Source organism: Polypterus senegalus, chromosome 2 (assembly GCF_016835505.1).
Source record: "Polypterus senegalus isolate Bchr_013 chromosome 2, ASM1683550v1, whole genome shotgun sequence".
Lineage (NCBI taxonomy): Eukaryota > Metazoa > Chordata > Cladistia > Polypteriformes > Polypteridae > Polypterus > Polypterus senegalus.
Genome location: NC_053155.1, coordinates 7,147,166 through 7,170,737, shown reverse-complemented (window position 1 = coordinate 7,170,737; position 23,572 = coordinate 7,147,166). Strand labels below are relative to the sequence as shown.

The window sequence follows — 23,572 nt, the reverse complement described above, 5'->3', positions numbered from 1 at the left end:
AAGATGCTAGGATAAAGGCATACGTCAAATAAATAAATATGTATTATACACATAGGAACTATTCATTTATTTTCAGTGAAGTCATCTGCAGCAAACCTTTATAAATGAGGGTTTCTCCTTTTTAGATAGTGCCAACTGTTTTCTCTTGGAGGGCTTTTTTCATTTCATTGAAAATTAAAGCAGCAACTGCCAAAATATGTAGCTTTCTTATTAATTTTTCAACATTGTGTAAAATAATTTCATAAAGTAATATAAAAGGTTTAAATACTGGCTATCATTTTACACTAAAATATTACTAAAGAGATACAAGAAAGTAAAATGCATGTTTTGTTTTTCTTTAGGGAGATAAAATATTACTGATAAAAGAAAAAAAAAACTAAAACGGCCAAATGGGGCTCAGCATAGGAACTTAAAAGGTTTAAATAAAACAGAAATGATATATACCTTTATTTTAACTTCCTTGACTTGTGCAGGGTGTATTTTATAGCAAAGCCCTAACTTTGTTCATGAACGCCCCTTTCAGTCAATAAGCCTTAAAAACAGGAGTAAAGATACTGACAACAAGCTACGCAAACCCACCAAGACATGGAATCGTTTAAATCAAAGCGCTGCGCTGCCTTCTTCCACATCGGCCCCAAGGCGTTCGGATTTTTCCAAAGCAGTTCTGCTCTCCATCGGCATCTGTAGCTGAGTCGAAAAACACCATCCCATACTATGAGTTAACGATGAACACATTTCTATATGTATTGTAAGCATACAATACAACTGATAATATGTTGCGCTTATTTATCTGGTGTACCGAAATCTTCGCGTTTAACGGCTGAAATTCGACGTGGTTTTTTCCCTTCAGAATGAAAAAAGTTTGCGTTTAAATTTTTAATAAAAGATGAGCTTTTAAGCCTGAGAAATCACCCTGTAAATGCACACGTTTTAATGCACACGTGTTAATATGTATGCTTACACAGTATTAAAAGACACTCAACAATTAACATCATTTACCTTCGTTCACGTGTTTGAGTCGTGCTGTAAATTCTTACTGTGAAATATAACTGACAAATAATTCGGTGAATAAACTTGTGAAGAAGGGGAGCTGGAGTATTACGTCACTTCATTAGCGAAAATGCCATAACGGACATCGGAGAACTGAGAGCGGACGGTGGTGGAAGGAAGGAGGGAGGAGGGGTGACGGGGGATACGTCGCAGGGAGGAGGAAGTCCTAAAATGGACACGGAACTTCTGAGCTGGCTTTCTTTATTGCATGCGTGCTGTCTATCTGACGTATACCAAAACCTCAGTTCCTATCTTTCCTTTTTCTTTCTCCACATAACCAGTCACCACCCGATAAACGTCTTTGTGAAATTAAAACTAGTTATAAACTTAGACCACTCAGTGTTCAGAATTAAAAAAAAAAAAAAACTTCGCTATACATGTTTAATTATGCCATTCATTCAGGGTTGCGCCCATCCCAGCAAGCATCGTGCGTGAGGCAGGAACAAATCCTGAACGGGGCGCCAGCACATCGCAGGGTGAATACGAGCAACACATACACTAGCAGGGTCAATATAGCAGAACAAGACTCGAAAACTGAAGCACGCCGAGTAAACCCAGCAGACAATGTTTAATACATGATTTAATGCATTTCATCATGAAAATGATACCAAGTATTTATCTTAGCAATCTAAAGGTTCAGGGAGCAGGGATATCATGAAATTAAATGTATTTTGTGTGGTAATCGCTGCCTGCGCCCCAATGCCCCCCGCTTAATGCAAGAGGAAATCAGTTTAAGAAATACGTAGCGATTAACAACTGGCTCGGGAAACATTTAACACAAAGTATTTAATGTGCTACATTGACTTATGATGGGGTTTGAGAAAGAAAGAAAGAAAGAAAGAAAGAAAGAAAGAAAGAAAGAAAGAAAGAAAGAAAGAAAGAACTCTGTATCTTGTGCTTGGAGCTTTATTGGTGTGGTGGGGAGTAAAGGAAACTGTTACCCCACTAAATAAAAACATGTGCCATGTGCAAAACGTGTGCCTGGCGTCTGCTTCTGTCAGGTTTGGGCTGCTGGAGACCCCCATCAGGACACAATAGATAGATAGTGTCAAGAAACCAGCCCACCCTGGTCCACTAGTGACAGCTTGGCTTAAGAACTGAGTTGGGACCCTTTAATCAAATACCGTTTTTAAAATTTTTAATCATCTGTCAAGTCCATCAAAGTAATTTGATCTCTTGAACTGTGACATTTGAAATCATTGAGTATTTACTAATAATAATGTGTTGAAATAATCTTAAGTGTAAAATTTATGATACATGGAAGATAATATAAAATTAGGAATAAGGAAACATGAACTCATTAATGCAAAGAAAGGTATATTTGAATGCTGTGTATAGGGTTGTCCCTTTCCAAGTTAGTTTATTTCATCTGAGGAGGGTCCGTCCATGGTGGGACAGCCGTGAATTCACAGCCAGAGGATCTGAACAACTTTGAGCCGACATTTCTGATCCAAACAGTATTAGTTTTGTAAAATGACGGAGACCATCTTGAAGATAGATAGGAGGGTTTGAATGTGTGTCATCGCTGCTGAATTATTTTAATATTTTTATTATGACTTATTTTAAGCATTTAGTCTTTTATTTTTGTGTTCTGTTAAGTTGTGTTAATAAATAAGTTAAGCTCTTTTAATATTAATTGGGTCTAGAGTGTTTTATTTTTCTGGTTTTAGAAGTTGAGGTGACAGGGTGTCACCTTAGGAGTTTCACAGATCTCTGAGACAACGGCCGGTTACCATACCTGTTAAACTCTCCACACCAGGTGCTCGGACCACGGGACTGGAACTGCATGGTGGGCATTAATGTCCCCAAGGTCACCATGACCTCCACATCTCTCACCCCTTAGCCTAGGAGAGAGATGGATATCCTGGGTATTCTTTCAAGCCTGGATCTTGACACTCGCTATGACTCCATGAGACCAAATTAAATGACATAAGTTGATGTTTTACGTCCAGCTGTTGCTCTTGACATTTTTGTTTCTTCTCCTGTCTTTGTAGTTTATTTTTGTGGTTAATTTGTTTCTTTTTAGTGTCCATTGTGTGTTCCTTGTATTTCTCCTGTCTGTTAGTTCTGTCATGAAGTTTTCAGGTGATTCCCCTCATCAACAACAGCAACATGTTTTTGTTTTTTTAAATGGCCCAAAATCACAAAAGGACTGCTGCAATGGGCTTCATTAGGCCCTGGCTTCTGACCCAACTGCCTTTGACTCCTTAATAAGACAAAAAAAAAACTCGCAAACTTCCAAACTCATCAGTTCATTGTCATCAGGTGTTGTCATCGGCTCCAGCACCTGAGGTTCTCTCAAAGCGGTTCTCTGCCCCCATTAGTCAGCCAGCAGTTAGGAAGGGTCTCTGCTTCCTTTTAAACTTCTGCTTTGTGGTTTTGGTTTTGAGGGTCTTTTATGTTGTTAACTTCTCGAAAATTTGAACCTTTTGTTTTGTTTTTTAAATTTTAGATTTTTAAACTGCCTCTGGTATTTTTGATTTTATTATTTATATCTTTTTTAAATCTCTGATGTCCGGCATGTGTCTTTTTGACCAGATGAAAGCCACAGTATCTTTTACCTGTTACAGTGTAAGAGTCACTGTCACCCATGTTCTCGTGCACTTCCACACTGCAAGGTATTCAATAAACAGGTCTCTCTCCCCAAACCCCCATAGAACTGCAAACATCCTTGAGTTAAAATGAGTTCAGCAAGATCACGGGAACACAGCTGGAGACTCGTGAAAGGTGCATTTCATACAAACTTTAGGAAGTTTTCCCACACACAGGGAAACATAGATACTTGGAATAGGTGAACAAGTAGTGTGGCAGACAATATGACTTTAGGGACCTTCAGAACTAGACTTGATGTTATTTTGGAAGAATTAAATGAACAGGTTGATCCATCTTTATTGGGCTCTAATCTAGACTGTATTTATGTTCTGGGAGCTGAGAAGTCTCTTGAATGAGTGGCCGCACGTTTCACGCAACAAACACCAGTCCAGTTAACCTGAACAAAGAATGTCTGCAGTAGTCCCACCCTGGAAAATGGAGATGGGACAGAAACATTAACTTGAATTTCATTTTCAGCCTAAACATCCATCATCAAACTTGGCTAATCCAGTTTAGGGCTGTGAGGGAGCCAGAGCTCATCTTGTAACATAGGCAAACATTAATCATTAAGTTCATCATAACCATTATTGTCATTTCAAATCCGGAATAATCCATTTTAGGATCTCAAGGAACTGAAGCCGATCCTGATAGCACAGGGTGCAAGGCTGGAACCAGTACTGGGCAGCATGACTATCCTGCACGGAGCCTAATTACTGAGTTTGTTTTAAACGTTTATATAAAACCCTCCGCCCGTACAGTAGATGGTAGTGTTTACTGATTGATAGGAACTTTTCTAGCATGTCGCTTGTTGATAGTGATGGGCGGAGTGAAGCCTCATGAAGCATCAAAACGTTTGAAGCAATTGTGTCAGAAATCGTATCAAAGCTTCGAAGCATTTGACACTCACCTCTCTAGTGACCCCTCCTGGCCATTTTCATTAACATTACACAAACTCATGATCCACTTCAATGACGTCTGTTATAACTCTTATTGCTTTTATTTTTTCACTGCTACAGACTGACAACGAAGAGAAGGGTTCGTCAGCAACTTCTAGTGTCTGATGTCTAAAAAATATAAATATATATATAACTAACACCGACAAGCAGAATGCACTATACGATAAACAAAATAAGACGCCTCACTTATGGATTCCCATCTCTTTCAATTAGTATTTACTTTTGCACTGTATCATCATAATCGCTCCTGTTATTAGTATTAGAATTAACCTTCATCTTTTCTTGAGATCACATTTAATAGCCTTAAATGGTTTCTTTGGTTTGACTTAATTAAAATGGAGTAGTCGGAAAATAAAGGTTTATCCCTGTACTTTGCCATGATATAGGTAAGCACATTTGAGAAAGAAAAGGTGAAATCCTTAAATCAGTTGTTATTATTCGATCAAGTATTGAAATATTTCATTTATTAATACTTTACAATATTTTGTGGAGCACGAAAGTAACGAATTAGCTACAAAGAAATGATGCCGTCAATTGCTCAACTGACTAAGGTGGTTACTTTTCAAATTCTGAGCATAGTGCTAGCCCGCGTTCGATCCGACTTATAGACTCATCAAAATTAACAATAATAAAAAAAAATGACCAGAATTGAAATCTTTATAACCAATTTGAACTAAATAATTTTGAGAGATACTGTGGAAGGATCGAATAAGAGATCTGTTCGGGAATCGCCCCTACTCAAAATCGCCATCAAAATGCTATGTTTAATTGCGATGGCAGCTCACGTATTTACATTAATCCATTTCTATTCATTGCCATTTGACGTCCATGAAACCCTCCATTGAGTAAAGCAGTGGTTCTCAACCTGTGGGGCGCGAAGTAACAAAAAGGGGGGCGCGAAGATGTGAAAAAAAGAAAATATCTTTTGGAACCAAAACAAATTAACTTAAACTACATTCTGATAATAGAACAATAAATACTGTATAGAGTTAGATAAATGTCGATAAAAGTTAAGTAGGTATAATCAAATATGCATCTACATTTCAAAAATGTTAGGGGGGGCGCGATTAAAACTGTTATGAAAACTCGGGTCACAAATACTTAAAGGTTGAGAAAAGCTGGAATAAGGTGATAACAAACCCACTGTGGTAGATCAGGTTGAATTTGCTCTACTGCACCAAACATTCAAAGGTGTCAATCCGGAGCACATCAGAGAGGCTGAGAGACACGGCGCAGATCAGTCACCGACACACAGTCTCACACGGGGCACTCCAATGTGAGCAGTGCACATATCAAGGTCGGCATTAAAGATCCTCTTGAGTGCTGAGGCAACAAAAAGCAGCGGGATAAACACATCTGGACCTGCTGTTGAAAAAGCATTTGCTTTTAACAGCAGCATCCCTCCCTCGTGAACACATCTTCAAGGTCCGGACAGGTAATCAGTAAAAAGTTTTTTTGTCACAGCACAGTGCAATAATTAAACATTTCCTAAAACATATAGTTGTCCAGTCTGTATCATTCCTAAGCAGTCTTCCAGTAATAAAGGCGCAATCCCAGTTACTAACACATTGACACTCAAACTAAGAACACATTCCACCTTATCAATTTAATATTTAAAAATTTAAACCGCTAAACCCGCCATCAACAACTACAAAAACAGTTGAAATCGTTACTCAAATATTTTTTTTGTTATAGACATAAAACAAGATGCACATTTCCATTTGATATATCTTTACTAGTGTTCTCGCCTTGCTCGATTCCGGTCCACGCTGGAATTTGCTGTTTAATTAAAAAAAAAAAGAAAATCAGACTCTTTTGGGTCATAATGCACAGGGGTAGACGTGTGACCCGAACCCACGTATGCTTTATTATGAAACGGTAACGCTACCGCTGCACCACTACTATTTTCAGGAGGATGGTATATAATGTATGTTTTTTTAATGTATACATGTATGTATGTACTGAAGACGAAAACAATTATATAGATGTATACTATATGACATACCTTAAGTGTTGCAGGAAAACGTTGCATGAGGCCAAGAATGGATATTTAGGAGAGTATTATAGTGAGAGATGTGTCGTCACCCGTATTGCTAAAGCTCTTCTTTGCAGCATTATGCATTCAACAAGTCGGCGTTTGTATGATGTATAATTTATAATTTTATTTTTTGCCACAACGTATTATCGGGCACGATCATTTAACATGTATTGATCATCTACAAACTTTAATTTCAATGGGAATTCTGTTGAGTTTTTTAACTCTGTTGATGCCATATGTACTTCAAACGGGAGCTCGATGAATAAATATTGAGTCGAAGCTTTGCGCAGAGTACTGAGATTACGTCATGAAGGGCTTTGAACGGGGCTCCGAAGCCTCAGACATGCGTACTACTGAGATCATGACGGGGCTACTGAAGCCTCAGACATGCATAGCACTGAGATCATGACGGGGCACCGAAGCCTCAGACATGCGTAGTACTGAGATTGCGTCATGACGGGCTTTGAATGGGGCCCGAAGCCTCAGACATGCGTACTACTGAGATCATGACGGGGCTACTGAAGCCTCAGACATGCGTAGTACCGAGATTGGATCATGACAGGGCTTCGAGCAGACATGGTCACTGGTTAATGAATCTTTGTGAAGCCTCAGCACACTGAAAGGCATTGACCTCTATATTTTAAGATTCTATCTGACACTTAACTCTCTAGTTATATTTTGTAATTCGTATTGACATTACACATTTCAGTTGATATGGTTAAGCTACAATTCAGGTAGTTGCTGAGAATTAATTATTGTTCTTGTATATTGCTGTGATTTCCTTTGTCTGATACATAGTGTCAAAGATATATTGTCATATATTAACTTTATATATATATATATATATATAGATTAGATTAGGTAAATCGTTCAACCTTTTATGGAACACTTAATTTTGTTCAAAACCGTCGTCATATAGTATACATCTATAAATATAATTTTTTCGTCTTCATTAGGAGAATACAACAATGATACTCTCGTATCAATTAAACCATTTTAACATGCATATGTCAAACAACATATTTCATCCGCCGCAGTAAGAACAGTAGTAGTACAGTAGTAGTACAGTAGTTCAGTTGTGCAGAGCTCGTTAATTATCCGGATTAGGTGGCTCAGTGGTGTTGTCGCTCAGGTTCGCGTCGCTGATCCTCCTCTTGTGAAAGTTTTTTTCTATTCCTCCATTTAACAAGCTTGGACGGATAGCGAGCGAATCGAGCTATCGAGGGAAGGTTGGGCCACCGTAGTCGGGCAGGTGGCACACGCCCCTAATTATATTGTGTATGTAAAGAGTTTCACTGTAAAATGTAATAAACTTCATATTTGTGTGTTTGGAGACCCTGGTGTCGTACTGAATTTGTATTGTAGAAAAGCAAACTACTGTCCAGCATGCCTAAATGTGTCTTTTCGTTTCTGATCGCTATACGGCACTTCCAACTTGGGACAATTCGCTGTAAACAGTTTCAGCCAACCAGTGCCTTCTAAACATGCAGAACGGCAGTGTGAACCTTAATTGTTGCGGCGCAGCATCTTCGTTTCAGTCAGTCATTGCCCTATTAGACTATTTACTGTTAAGTGCTGCTTGAGCTACCGTTTATAGTACAACAGTGGCCTACGTAGTTCTTAAATCGATATTGAAATGCACACACAAGTCTCCTAAATTATTTATTGAAATGCCTACATTTACAGTGTCCGTTTTAGGAAGTTGTAGTTTTTACTTGTTCCCGTTATTAGGAATTATAATTTCTCAGTGTCACATATTATTCGTTACTATACTCGCGAGTCCCGTATCATTGAGATTCTGTTTTATATTCTGTATAAGGAAACTTTTTAAAAGGAGCGTTGATTAAACTGACTATAGCAGACATCATTTTCTTAAAATGACTTTATTGATTTGATATTGACAATTAATCATAAGGTCAAACATCAAGGAGGATTTGAGTTTGCATGGACTGCGCTGTTTCTTTTTTTTCGTGACATTGTGTCGGTAGAGAGTGCGTCACATTAACAATGCATTCTGTCCTAAATGACAGCGCACACGCTTTTTTATATTTCCTAAAGGCCAATGTGTCTCAGTTTGCTCATTAATATATTTTGACAGTGTATTTTAGTGAGAATGATTATAAACATATTACCCATGTTCATTTCGTAGATATGTAATGTTTGGTGAGTATAAATAAAAAGTAACAACACATATAATAGTTATGTTGCATTGTTTATGATTAACAAAATTCATCGTTTATCTGAAATGTTCTACTTATACAGTCGATTTATTCCACTTCTGAAGGTGTACATTGTCGGTATTCTCCATTGCATTTGCCCCCGAGTGTAACGTGTGCCAGTGTAACCGAGGGATGGCAGACGAGCTCACGTAATGGGTGACAAGGAACATTCTCATCCTGATGCCCAGGCTCTTGTCATAAATATTCCCATCTTGTGCTTTTTCTCGTTCTTGCAAGTTTACTATTATTACTGGACATGCAGAGGAAATGTGTTTTATTTTATGTCTATGAAAGGAAGGACGGTAAAGCCTTGAATGAAACTTAGTGTTGATGCTTTGGGTAACAAGACAGGTTAAGGAGCAGGGAACATTGAATGTGACATTGACTGCGGGGGATTGTGTAACTGGAAGATGGTTTAAGAATACAGAAACGGCAAAAACTTAGTCTTTCAGTAATTCTATTTACGTCAATTATTTACTCTGTTGTGCTGCACTTCGGAAGATTACTTATTTGATTAGTTATGCAGAACACACATTTACTCACATTGCTTTTTGGAAATCAATAATACAAATCAGCAACAGATCTGGGAATCACTGAATAGTAAAAACGTTTAATGAGGAATGTCTTGCGCATATACTGGTGTAATGACCACGTCGGCTTTAGTGAAGCATTTCTTAGCCTCTGTGATATGATCGACATGGGGTAGAATAGATTCTGGATTGTTATAATACGTGCTACCTTACGCAAAATATGCTCATCGATTTTTTACAGATTCTTGGTGGACACAATTCCACACCGAGGAAAAAGGTGCTCCATGTAAATCATTCATAATGTCTCCAAAATATATTTGTTAACTTTCAAACAAGTACTACTTAACTGTTTTATACAAAATCCTTATTTCAACATATGCGAGCACCAACTAGGATTTGAACTCGGGTTAGCGTATTTTATCAATATAGCACAGACAACCGCTTTTACGCTTTGAGCCAAAGCACTTCAGCAGATTAGTTACTGACCAAATCGACTGCTGACTGCCCAGATATCAATGACGTCATTACGCTAGCGTGCTCAAAATCACGTGACAGCCGCATTTGAAGCAAGCCTCGAAGCGGTGCATCGATCTCCAGTGCTTTGATAGCTCGACACAGTGTCGAAACCTGAGTATCGAGCGGCCCATCACTAGCCTGAGACTGAACGCTTCCCGTGTGTGTTTCATTCCTCCAGGATTATATATATATTCGGTCTAGTATTATTACTTTACACGCCAGAACTGCTGTGGCATTAGTTTCTGCTAACAGGTTATGGGCCCAGAGTGTTTCTTTTACTCGCCGAAAGGAACATCGCAATGTACCGCATGTCCGGTGAGAGTATGTGTGATATACTAGAACCATGAGTAGACGGGTCGCCGAGTCAGGTAGTCGATGGTCTCGGCTAATTTTTGATGGAGATGAAAATAACTATGAGCTGTGGGAGACAAAATTTTTGGGCCATCTTCAGTTGCAAGGTCTAAAAGATACAATTTTAAAAGAGCCCACAGACGACGAAGACGAGGCTGAGGAGAAAAATGCGGAGGCATATGCTGAATTAATCCAGTTCCTCGATGATAAGAGTTTATCGCTGGTGATGCGAGAAGCAGCGGACGATAGACGAAAAGCGTTAAAGATTCTGAGAGACTATTATGCAGGTAAAGGAAAGCCACGTGTAATTAGCCTGTACACAGAACTGACCTCGCTCCGAAAGTTAAGTAGCGAAAGTGTGACTGAGTATGTCATACGTGCGGAGACGGCCATCACGGCATTAAGAAATGCAGGCGAAACATTGAGCGATGGATTATTAGTAGCAATGGTTTTAAAGGGACTGCCAGAATCATTCAAACCATTCGCAATCCATATTATGCAAAGTAAAGTGAAAATTCCTTTTGCGGAATTTAAAACTAAATTACGGAGTTATGAAGACACTGAAAAGATGTGCGCCACAACGTCCGACGACAACGTGATGAAAGCGAATACAACCAAGTGCGAAACCTGCTTCGGTGAGTACGAGTGACCGGGGAACCGAGAGTATGAATATAGTGTGTTTCAGATGTGGTCTAAAAGGACACAAGGCAAAAGCATGTCAACGCTCCACACACCGAGATGCAAACTGCAGACGGCAACAGCGACGCGACAACGCGAGACAAGTTTCAGAGGAGATGAGCAGCAAGGAATATGCATTCCAAATGAGCGACAGAAGCGCGGGAGTCCAACCAAGACACGACATGAATATGACTGGTCTGATGGTCGATACCGGGGCAGCCTCACATATCGTCACAGATATAACAAAGTTTAAGACGTTCGACGATAGTTTCCAAGCCGAGACGCACTGTGTACAGCTGGCCGATGGCACGAGGTGCCATGGATTCGCGGAGCGCAGAGGTGATGCAGAGATCTGTTTGATGGACAGCAGAGAACAGCGCCACACCACGACGTTGAGACAGGCGTTGTACATCCCCTCCTATCCGCAGGATATCTTTTCTGTGAAAGCAGCTACTTCCAACGGAGCACCTATTATCTTTAAGCAAGGAAAAGACATCCTCCAACACAGAGACAGTGCAAAATTCCACATTCATGAGCATAACAGACTATACTATTTACAAACAGTAAATGATAAATGTAATGATCAATGTAAGAGCTGTCATGACATGCAGACATGGCATGATATTTTGGGCATTGTAATTATGATGACATTTAGAAATTAGGGAGTTGTTAATGGTATGACAATCAAAGGTAAACCAGACAAATCAGTACTGGACTGTGAGGTGTGTATCCAGGGAAAATTTGTCCAGACACGTAACAGAGAGCCAGATGTAAGAGCCAAAACAGCTCTTGAGTTGGTGCACACCGATCTTGCTGGACCAATAGACCCAGAGTCTAAAGATGGGCACAGATTTGCATTGTCGTTCACTGACGATTTTTCCAGCACGATTTTTGTGTACTTTTTAAGAAATAAGAGTGACACAACATCTGCAACAGAAAAATTTCTTGCTGATACTGCCCCATATGGGCACATTAAATGCCTTAGATCAGACAACGGCACAGAATTCACAGGGAAGAATTACCAGGCACTACTCAGCAAAAATAGGATTAGACATGAGACCTCAGCTCCATACTCGCCCCATCAGAATGGTACTGCTGAGAGAAATTGGCGGACATTGTTTGACATGGCAAGGTGTATGCTGATAGAGAGTGAATTACCAAAAGATCTGTGGACATATGCAGTACAGACGGCAGCTGTAATAAGAAACAGATGTTTCAACAGGTGTACTGAACAAAGACCTTACTTTATGCTGACAGGAAGGCGCCCTGACCTCTCTAGGATGCAAAAGTTTGGGTCAGCGTGTTATGCCTATAAACAGGACAAGAGAAAGCTTGATTAAAATGTGAGAAGGGAATCTTTGTTGGGTACGACAAAAATAGTCCGGCTTACATGGTTTACTATCCTGAAAATGGGAAGGTGCAGAAGCACGGGTTAGTAAAATTCGTGACTAAGATTATTATAGAGCGGGAAACTCAGACTGACATTGATGATTTGGAAATGTCGAACAGAGTTAGCAAGACCAGGCAAAACACTGGTGTGAGTTCTGGGTTCCAGAAGATAGTCCTGAGGCAACAGACCAAACACAGGCAGATGATACTGTTAGTGAGTCCAAGCAATACCCCTCCCGAGTAAGAAAGAGACCTGCTTATTTAAATGATTATGTATTGGGAGAAGAGAGTGATGACCAAGTTCTGTCTAACATTGATTTCTGCTACAGAGTGATGTGTAATGTACCCTCTCATTCAGGGAAGCTGTTCATTCACCAAACTCAAAGGAGTGGTGTAATGCAATGGATGAAGAAATGCAATCCCTGAAAGATAATGACGCATTTACCCTAACCAGGTTACCTGAGGGTAAGAAAGCAGTGGGGGGTAGATGGGTGTACTGTATACAGTTAAGAAAGACGTCGATGGGTCTGACAAATTCAAAGCACGATTTGTGGCTAAGGGATATAGTCAAAAAATGGGAATTGACTACGAGGAGACGTTCTCTCCTACTGTCAATATAACCAGCATCAGAGTGCTAATGCAGAAAGCAGAACAGGAAAACCTAATCTTACATCAGATGGATGTAAAAACTGCTTATTTACATGCACCAATAGATTGTGAAATCTACATTGAACAGCCAGAGGGTTATGAGGTCAAATGTGGCACAAATAAGAAACTGGTGTATAAATTGAAAAGTCATTGTATGGACTAAAGCAATCGGGCAGAAATTGGAACAAAATGTTGCATTAGTGTCTGACTGATAACGGGTTTGTGCAGAACCGGCTGATCATTGTGTTTATACAAAGGAAACAGGAATTGAGAAAGTGATCATGATTGTGTGGGTGGATGACTTGATTATTGCTGCCAGTGATGAAAACGCACTGAATGTAGTAAAGGAAATGCTCACTGAAAAATTTAAAATGAAAGACATGGGTAAGCTGAAACATTTTCTTGGTATTGATTTTGAGCAAGACAATGGATGTGTGAAAATGTCACAAAAGAGGTATGTGGAAAAAAATCCTGGAAATATTTGATATGCAACACTGTAAGCCAAGAATGACACCCTGTGAACAAAAGTTGAGCTACACTGGTGATGCAGAAATGATGCAGGATGTCAGGAAATACAGAGAGGCTGTAGGCAGCCTTATCTACCTCACTACATGTACAAGACCTGATCTCAGTTTTATTGTTAGTAAACTGTCTCAGTACTTTACTAAGCCAACAGAACAAATGGTGGCAGCTGTAATGACAAAGCCTGCGATTAAATTTGATTAAAGTTGATTAAATTTGCCTCATTTATGTTTGGAGATTAAAGGTACACAGAAGATTGTACTTGATGTGAACAGAAGTTAATTTTTCTTTTTGATGATGGTAACGATATGAGAGCAAGTGGGGGTGTTGACATGAATGTAAATATGCTCTCATTTGTAGACTTTGTATAAATATATGTAAATGACTTTTTGGGTGTTGACCAAAGGGTGGCAGTCGTGAGCTAAGATTGTTAATAAAGTTTCTTTTTTTTTTTTTTTTTGTATTGCCTGAGACTGAACGCTTCCCGTGTGTGTTTCATTCCTCCAGGATTATATATATATATATATATATTCGGTCTTGTATTATTATTTTACACGCCAGAACTGCTGTAGCATTAGTTTCTGCTAACACGCTTCTTTTTAAGAATGCGAATCTGTCTGGAATTGAAAGGTAAGATACCCTTAATTGTATTGAGTGCAGTTTCACAAATAGCCAGAATTAAATCGTCAGAACCTGCACACAAAATGGACTTTCTCTGTTTTAGTTTTGCCTTTATAATCAATCGCACGAGTAAATTTAATTTAATCCTGGAGGACATGTTGATCAGGGTGACGTCTTTTACAAAATGACACCGGGGCCACTACAATCACATTTTTTATCCTTGGGCTTTTCAGACACGTAAGCCACTGGGCGCTGCGATGGGTATATGGATGCTCTAGACGTTAGTATTTAAATCATCAGTAGAAAGCCAAAGGCTGACTTAGTGGCATCCTCATAAGCCTCGAGAAAGTAGCGCCACCTTGTGGGGTACATCTGACGGGCCAATATTGAGATCTGTTGTCCGTCTCTCGGATTCTTAAACAAAACAATGTATTTTGCATTTAAGGCTATAGTGCGGCTTTGTTTTCCCTGGCAAAAAAGATTCTGAACAATATAGATTACACTCAGATTTCTATGATGAACATACTTTGTGAATGCCAAATTAGGTCTTTGTGCAAGCTTACCCCATAAGGAATTTAAAAAATGTTTTGCAATTTGTCTTCTGGTCGGATTTTTTAAATATGTGCTTGCTTAATTGTACACCTTCCTTTTCATAAAACATGGATACATACTGTGTACGCTGTTCTGTGTTTAGACAGCTCTCAGGATAACCCGAAGATTCCGACTTGGCTTTTAAATGGGCATTAATATACTCTGAAAAAAGTTCGATAGAGCTTTGTTCAAAATGCCATATCTCATATATGCTTTCAATTTTGTATCCCTGCTCGGTAAACTCTCTTTCCTCATGAGAGTGCATACACTGCGTCTGCTGCTGTGTTACAGCACAAGTGTGGCAAAGTGTAAAGTATAATTTTTTATTTATTTTCAATGGCAAAACAGGGAATAGAAGATTTCTGGGTGGATACACCCTCACCCAGGCTAATCCGAAATACGTTTCTAATGGTTCAAAATCCTTATAAATAATTTTTGGATGACCGATTGGATATCTTTTGGTTTTATTCACATAAGGATATAAACTCGTAAAATCATAGTAATGGATTTTTTCACGAGCGCACACCTTGTAATCTAAACGTGCTGCATTTGTTTGACCGCCAAAGAGAGATTCCCTGGGGTTCAAAGCCTCAGGTAGACAGGCGGTTTTCAGGAAATTCTGCACGCGGATGTTTTCACGAACCAGACGCCGCCAATTATGTTCCCAGATTTGATGCACCTGAAACCCCTGCATTTTTAAGTAGTTAATTTTGTCCATAGTTCTTGAATAAAGCGAACCGAATGTCGTGTTTGTAACACTATTCCATGATTTTTCACTGTAACAAATATTACAACCATAGTAAAAGCATCCGTTAAATTCAAAAGCCATCTTTATACCATTATTTTCTGCATATCCGTCTAGATAATATTTTCCAATACGCAATTCACCTCCGGGTTATATTGCGTGTCTAATATCTATTTTATCTTCGGCTTCTATATACATGAGCCACTGGTTTGATGGAGTAGAGTATCTCTTTTGTTTTCTGTGATTCTGTCTTGTAATACAAAGCTATGGTTTGCTCACGCAAAAATGTAAGTCTAAACATTGCCATACAAACGCTCGCTAAAGTAACATATTGAAAAGGATCAATAGATAATATTTTGTATTTGACCTGAACTGCTCGTCTAAATACAGACGTGTCGTTTTGGTGATCTCCATAACCTCTTGCCTGAACAAGATACAAGCTGACCTTAGAATCTCTACATCTAAGCTAAAGTACATTTTTAATTCCTTTGAAAATCAAATACGTCATTCTTGTGATTAGAATATCATAAAAGAAAATCTTCTTGTCTGGCATCATATTTTCTACAGCATAAAATTCTACAGCAGGTCTAGGTCTGACATAATTTAGTTCTTCAGCTGTGTTAAAAAAATGAGGAAAGTATCCTTTTGCCCCTTTAAAACCCAAAGCCTGCAGTAATTTACACAATTTTGATGCTAGAAAGTTCAAAGAGTCTATGAATCTGATGTTTGAACCTTTCACTGATATCGACATGATTTTTCCACCAATCGTTAACAAATCCATTTTCATTTTTTCTTTTATTAATTGACTAATTACAAAATAACTGTCAAAGGATTTTGCATTGTGTGCAATAAAAGTGTAATTCTTAAACTTTTTATCTATAAACGTAGAGATTAATCTTTCAACACAATCGTTTCCGGCAAACTCCCAGCTTATGGTTCCGTCCATGTGTAAAGCGTATATGTAATTCGGTTCGTGTACACCAGTGTCTTGCCGACATTCAAAATCATAAAATATATATTTTTTTGATACCGGGCTCTTTAACAATGGTTGCATATAACATAAGTGACTGTCGCAGCTCATGATTGTTTCTTTGCAATGTGAGCATAAGTTCAGTTTGCAAACATGAGTAAGGGCCGTGTAGCACTGACAACAAGCGCAGTTTTCTTTCGACTCGCATGTTTGTTTATTTTGGTGTTTACCGAGGCTGTCGTTTGATTGACAGATGATTTTCATATCGGACATCTAATTAAACAGCCTGTTACTTCAATGCAAGAAGCATCGAGGCAGGCCCTGCAAGTATTGGCACAAACATGGCGATCTTTGTCAGAATATGCGGCATGACGCATTTCACAAAAATAATTAGCCCCGATAAATTTCTTCGCATCTAAAATTCCATAATAATGTTCGCTGTGTAATAGAAGAAAAATCACTTTATTATCTGTCGGCGTAGGACCCGTTGTCAAGTATTTCCACCCACTCTCATGCATGTATAGCACCTTTATAGAAACATCTAATAGATGCTCACATTTTTGTAAAAAAAGAATATTTAAAGACATGTGATGGGACCGAAAGCCTCGGGCCTCGTGAATAATAAGAATTGGGTATGTTGTGGTAAGCGCTGGTGGTCATCTCCTTATGACCGAGACCTAGCAGGCTGGCATTGTCCACTGCTGTTAAGGTCAGAAGGAGACACCGACGCTTGTTTAGCAGCTAACAGTTCTTTTGACCGAGCTGAAGTAGGTTGGCTGAGCCCATCACTTTGCAAGGTTTTAACCAGCTACGCTTACCCGTGTCCCTGTGTTGCTTGGCCATGTGCTTGGCCAGTCAAGAGTTCTTGCTGGGGATTAATAAAGTATCTATCTATCTATCTATCTATCTATCTATCTATCTATCTATCTATCTATCTATCTATCTATCTATCTATCTATCTATCTATCTATCTATCTATCTATCTATCTATCTATCTATCTATCTATCTACACACTCACACCATCTGTTTTCTTTTAAGAAGCAAGTCATGGATTCTACAACAATAAAACCAAAATAAAGCAGAGGCCGATGTCATCATTTTAGTAGAATACCAGTCTGTAGGATGTGGAGGTGAAGCAGAGAAGTCTAATCAGGTCATTTTGAATGGATGCCTTTTATAAATGTTCTTGGCTTTCAGACATGTTTTTTTTCTTGGCTTTCACAGCTGTATTGCCTTTTCTTGACTTTCACACCTATTTTACTTTATTCTTTAAAGGAGGTGCCAAAAAGAGAAACTCACCAGTCCGTGAAAAAGACCGAAGCACCAGCTGGATGCAGCACGACTTTTGACAAGAAAAAGACGGACACACCTGGCCTAGACGGCACGACCTTGGACATGGTGAGTCTGGACTTTAAGAACATTTCTGTTCAGTCTATTTGAATGGCGGTACAAAATAGGTTCTGATTTTATTTTATTTTAACTTGACAGATTGCATGTGGGGAGCCCAAGGATTATACAAAAGAAGAGCTTTCAGCAACTTTGAAAGTTCTTATCGATAAAAAGAAAGATGCTTTAAAACCAGATGTTAAAGATTTAATTTGTGACATTGAAAGGCTTACTGAGAGAATGCCTGCCTTAGAGGTGTGTTTCTTTTTTTCGGACAGAAGGGCGAATTTAACAACCCTAACAGCTATTTCACGTGTAACTAGATGTATCTACAGATCAATAGGGAATACCATTCCTGTAATGACACGTGGTACGTTTTTGTGTCTTTTAAGACGTGTGGCTTATATCTGCTCCAACAGTAATGACGATTCTGTTAAGAAAGCCGTCCAGTTGGCTTCTGAAATAACGTCCAGAATCCTATGTTGTGCTGATACCCCGTCAGGAATATGTATATGTTTCGTGTGGGAATATAACTTTTCTTTTTTTCCCCATTATAGACTGACTTTAAGATGGCCGGTGAGGTCTTTAAACACATTGTAAAAGCTTGTTCAACATCAAATCTGAAGTCTCAAGACCTGTGTGTAATTCTCCAAACACTTGTCAGCCATCGCATTCACAGAGCCGGATTGATTTTAATGAAGCGTTGTGTGAAGTCTGTTGTAGCTCACGTGGTCAGTAGCTGTGTAAGAGACGTATTAACGGGGTCTTGTTTAGCATGCCGTTTGGGTGACGAGTCTCAGGATGGGCACACTTGTCTTTTACTAGAATCTGATTCTGAGGAGATGCACCCTTGTGTTTCCAGCATCTGTCAACAGATCAGTTTTTAAAGATTAACACAAACGGTGTTTTCTATGTTTAAACCCTTGTGTGGATTAAGAATTGTGAAACTGACTAAAATTCATATTCTCAACTGTCTGAAGCAGTTTGTTGCTGAAGTAAACACTTTTCAGCTTATACAAAAGATGCACCGTGCAACAAAACCCAAGATTCGGAGAGCAGCTTTTGAACTTGTCTCTAATCACCATTACAGTTATTTTTTAAAGCCAAAATCGATTTACAGAAACCTAAACAAACTGCATTATCCATGCTAAACAAGACCTGTTTGTGTCGTATTTTCTGTCGGCTGTTTGTATTTTGTTTTTGTTGTCAGATGAACTGAGACTCAGCAACTAGAACAAGGAAAACCAGATCCCTGCCAGCGTGACACGTAATACAACCTATAGAAGGTCTTCTCCTTATTTTATATCTGCTAGAAAAAGATTCATTATGACCACAATTGGTCGCTCAGTCGTCTGGGCTTATGTGTTTAGCTCTGTTGAACATTTAGGGGAAAAATGTGCTGAATGTCAAGAGAACAAATGGATACCAGATGGACACATTTGTAGTATTTGGTTCTCTAAACCATTTATTGAATATAAACAGTTTATTGATGCTCCAAAGGGCTAGAAGAGATAGACTTGTGTCCTGTGTGCTGCTTTGTTAAAAATGTACAATCTCCATTGTTTTCGTAAAGCTATCAAGAATGATGTGGATGATATTATAGCTGAATATGAGCAGAGAGAGACACTCAGTGATGGATACGCACAACTGATTCAGCCTGTGAAGACCAGCGTTATGTGGTCGGCTCTGTTCTAAACAGAGAAAATAGGTTGACATAATGTAGTGAAATACCAATATATAAAGTATATGCTGGCTTAAACATTTTATTTTAGGTGTATTACCGACTCACTGATGGGTTTGGACCTGGTTTGCATTTTCATTTGCGCACTCGTATATTTATACATTTTCTTGTGTTTTGTTTTCTTTTCAAGTGAATTGCTAATCTGTATACAAATAAGCTTGTGTGAATATTTTACTGCTGTTTCTCCTGCTTTTATTCATACTTTAAACACTTTTAATGTATAGCAAACAATTTGTAACTCAAAGTGAAGACCACATCTTATTTTGCTATGTTTGGAATTTTGCTTCAATAAAACTTGTTGTTTTTAAGTCACTTTGGTATCTGAAATATGCCTTGCTTTATAAAGGGCATGGTTTTACATGGTGGGCAAGGTAACGGCATGCCCTGGGTGTGTTTGGGATGCGCTGCCAGGTTCCTCGGGTGTGTAATAGATTTTCTCTAAAGTTTTCTGGTACATCCTCTCACCGGGTCTGTCACCCACACTCTCTGTACTCTCTGTACACACCCCGGGCGCTGCACGCAGATAGGACCAGGATGTCTGCTCCATGCCATTGCTGACTTACCTTTTTGACACCTTACAGGGTCCCGAAGGTCCGTCTCAGATCACAAAGATGATCAGCCCCCATTTTTAGGACCAAGATCGGCCAACCCATTTTCCTTATGCATGACTGACAAAAGGACCGATGCTGGTCAAACATCGCGCCCAAGACAACGGGGCAGAGACACCTAAGAGAGTCGGGGGAACACCCCGTCCAATAACCAAGTTGGCAGCAGGTGGGTACCGGAAATGCCGGGGGGGGGTATACACCTCTCAAAAACCTTATGATGTATAATAGTGACACACCTTTACTGCTTATTCAGCATAACTACTGGGAGTCATGTCTGCAACCAGGAAAACCTGTTTCTGGGACAGCTGACAGAAGTGGTTGTTTTGGGATTTGTTGACAACGTGGCCTTCAGTGGTAACTTCACACACAAGCCCTTTAATTTTAAACATAACAATATCAACTTCATGGCTCTTTACCTGGATGGAGAGCAGATACCCAGCAGCCTCTGTGGCCTGATTTTACTAATGGTCACTGTGTCAGAGAATATTTTCAACTGGTGGAAACCACAGACAAGAGGATGAAAGGTAAGGCCCTGTTAGTCGATTGTGAAGAGTTTGCTAGAGGGGATTCACATTTTGCATTCAACCTAAGCACTGATATGGAATCACCAGGACACGATTCACTCATCAAAACAGGCAACCTCAGGGCTGAAATAAGATTTGCTGAACCGCTGCAAGATACACTGAATATGATTGTGTGTGCGGTTTGTGACAACATCATTGAAATGAACATGTGCTGGCAGTTAAGCCATGACATGTTCAGACATGCGGCCTCTGGACACCGAGCAGCTCAGGACCACCCTTGCATCGGGGCCAGTGACACGCAGCCATTTTCTGGATGTATTCCCTTCAGATCAACTGTCCAAGGAGAAGTTGGCTGTCAGACCTCTGTTTATGATCGTAAACACAGACCCCCATGATAAACCCGGAAAGCACTGGATTGCCATTTACAGTACCTTGCAGATCACCGAAAAGCTGAATTTTTTGACTCTTATGGAATTCCCCCGATTCTGAAATATTTCCCAAAGTTATTATGAAATTTTAGAAGCTTAATGCTAACTGCATCACTTATAACCGCATTCAGTTACAGGAGTTTTTATCCACAAGCTGTGGTCACCATTGTGTTTACTATTTGAATCAAAAAAGCAAAGGACTTACCATGAAGCAGATATTGGAGTTGGACTCAGGAGATGTTCATCTAAATGACCAGATGGTTGTTAAGATATTATCATCAAATAAAAAGGAGACAAACTGAAAATATGAAACTGGACATGTTTACCAAGAAATCAGAAATAAGTCAGTCATGTGTTTGCTTTTGCTGAATATTATATGTAAAATATTATATGCAGAAAAAAACTACTACTATGTGTATTCCCTTTGGTTGAAAATAAATAAATAAATGAGCTATTAACCAACATAAATGTGTCTGTGGTTATTATAACGAATAATCCAATAATCAGACAGATAAAAATTAAAGGGTCTGTATTTATATATTTTATTTATTTATTTATTATTTTTTAAAATGTTCACACAGTAATAACACATGTTATAAAAGTATTTCCACAGAGTTAACAGAGTCATGATACAATCAAACAAATGAAATGATCTAAATGAAAATACTAATAATAGTCATAATACACAATAATAAACAGCCATATTAAAACACTATTATTTTTCTACATTTATTTTTAAAACACTTTTATTCGCACTGTGAGCCATGTGTGTTTTTTAAATAGTTGACTGTCTTTCTAAAGACTGGCCGTTTTCTCATCTGTCTCGATACCCTCGGTGTTTCAGCTGCAGAGCCAGTGGCCCAGTCCAGCATGGTTGGAAAATCACGTGATACAGGCGGCGAAGATGTTTACTGGCTGTTTCAATCGGCTTTGTATTATTTTTAATCTCTTGAAATAAAACTCGAACGCCCATGTTCGGAAAAATGGACCCGGGCACGTTAATTTCGGCCATAGCGTTAAAGAATAAATGCCAACCTTTTGGTTTTCCATTCTTGTTTAATGTTCGTGTTTGCGTTACGAACTTGATCAGATCAGCCATATTTGTGCCAATAACAGGTGTGTCTTTATATAAAAATTCCCCTCTTTCATTCCAGGACGTTGTGGACGGGTTTTGTGTCATTTTCCGAATTAGCATTTCCGTATTTTTCCGGTGTCTCTGAGAGACGGATTTTAAAACGTCTCTTACGTATGACAATATCACCCGTGTCAGTGGTCGGTGCAACGATGTGGTCTGGGATGGCGCTTCAGTTTCTGGTAGAAAGAGAGTCAATGTAGACTTCTGTGATTCCCGCTGTCTCAATAGACTCAGATATCGCTGCAAAATACATAAATAAATTGTATTCTATTGTATTGTATGGCATATCCTACTGTCACATGGCGGGTCGTATCTGTCAGTGGATTTGTGCTTCTGAGTCGATCAAAGGTTTGGAGTTGATTATCAGAAGTTGCACATTCCATTTATTTAAGTTATTGCTTTGCTTTTCATTATTTCTGTCATCTTCTGTCTCTTTAAGAGTCAGGCATATTCCTCTGGATGGCTGCCATGTTAAAGTCAGAGAGAACAAAGACGGCACAGCAGTGCGATCTTAGAGTTTGAGCTGTGAAGATCTGACTTTACGACGGCTGACAGAAGAAAACTGAGGACAATTGTGGCAGCAGGTAAGTGAAAAAGTGACATCTGAACTGGACTGAGGTTAGTGAGCTGAGAATGAAAACACACAGGAGCAAAAGACAAAGAAGACGAAAAGCAGACGCCATGTTAGAGCTCCGGCCAGCACAAGGTCACCACAATCAGATCAAAGACGCCCTCAGCTTGTGTGCCTCTCACCCTCAGGGAGGTTCTGCTGCACTGCTCCGCTTCTTCATATTCACAGAGAGGCACTGGCTACATGTCAGGGGTCACTTGAACTGACCACACAGTTACACAGCTAGTGACAGTCACTTGTCATGTCCCACCAGATGACCAGGACAGTAAGAACTGCTGGCTTGACACTTCATTGTGGCTCAGACTGTGGCCCAGAGGGGCTCATGTTAGATGTGTGTGAAGTGTCACTGAATATACTGATAATGTCACCAATCAGAAGGACACGTGTACCCACTGGACAGACAGACAGTGCATGACCTGCAGTGCTTTAGCGCCACACACTGGCAGTTCACATCACACATTTGCTGAGGTCTTGTGGGTTCCTTCTTTTCCATCAATGGTTACAAAGTGAACAAAGATTTGTTTTTCTCTGCAGTCTGCAGATGAGGACATGGCAGCCGTGTTTGCTGTCACAGTTTTTAAGATGTTCCTTTCTCTTCCAGGTTTACTGGTTCATTCTCACACTTGCTGTTTCTTTAATGGCTGTTCACATTTTCTCAAGTTGACTATTTTTGGTAGCTCTAATGAAATCCTAATGTCGTGT

The 23,572-nt window shown here is 39.3% G+C and overlaps 1 long non-coding RNA gene across 9 annotated transcripts; it reads left to right on the top strand.

Moving 5' to 3' along the window:
- Positions 1–13,135: 13,135 nt before the first annotated feature.
- On the top strand, positions 13,136–22,821 carry LOC120522209. 9 transcript variants are annotated; one of them, XR_005632319.1, is made up of 6 exons: positions 13,939–14,119; positions 17,693–17,815; positions 17,906–18,173; positions 19,014–19,070; positions 20,126–20,318; positions 22,679–22,821. It is a non-coding gene; the product is annotated as an uncharacterized LOC120522209 (long non-coding RNA). The 9 variants fall into 9 exon arrangements; XR_005632316.1 differs by having other exon boundaries at positions 19,014–19,089; XR_005632326.1 differs by having other exon boundaries at positions 13,940–14,119; positions 17,906–18,058.
- Positions 22,822–23,572: the final 751 nt, after the last annotated feature.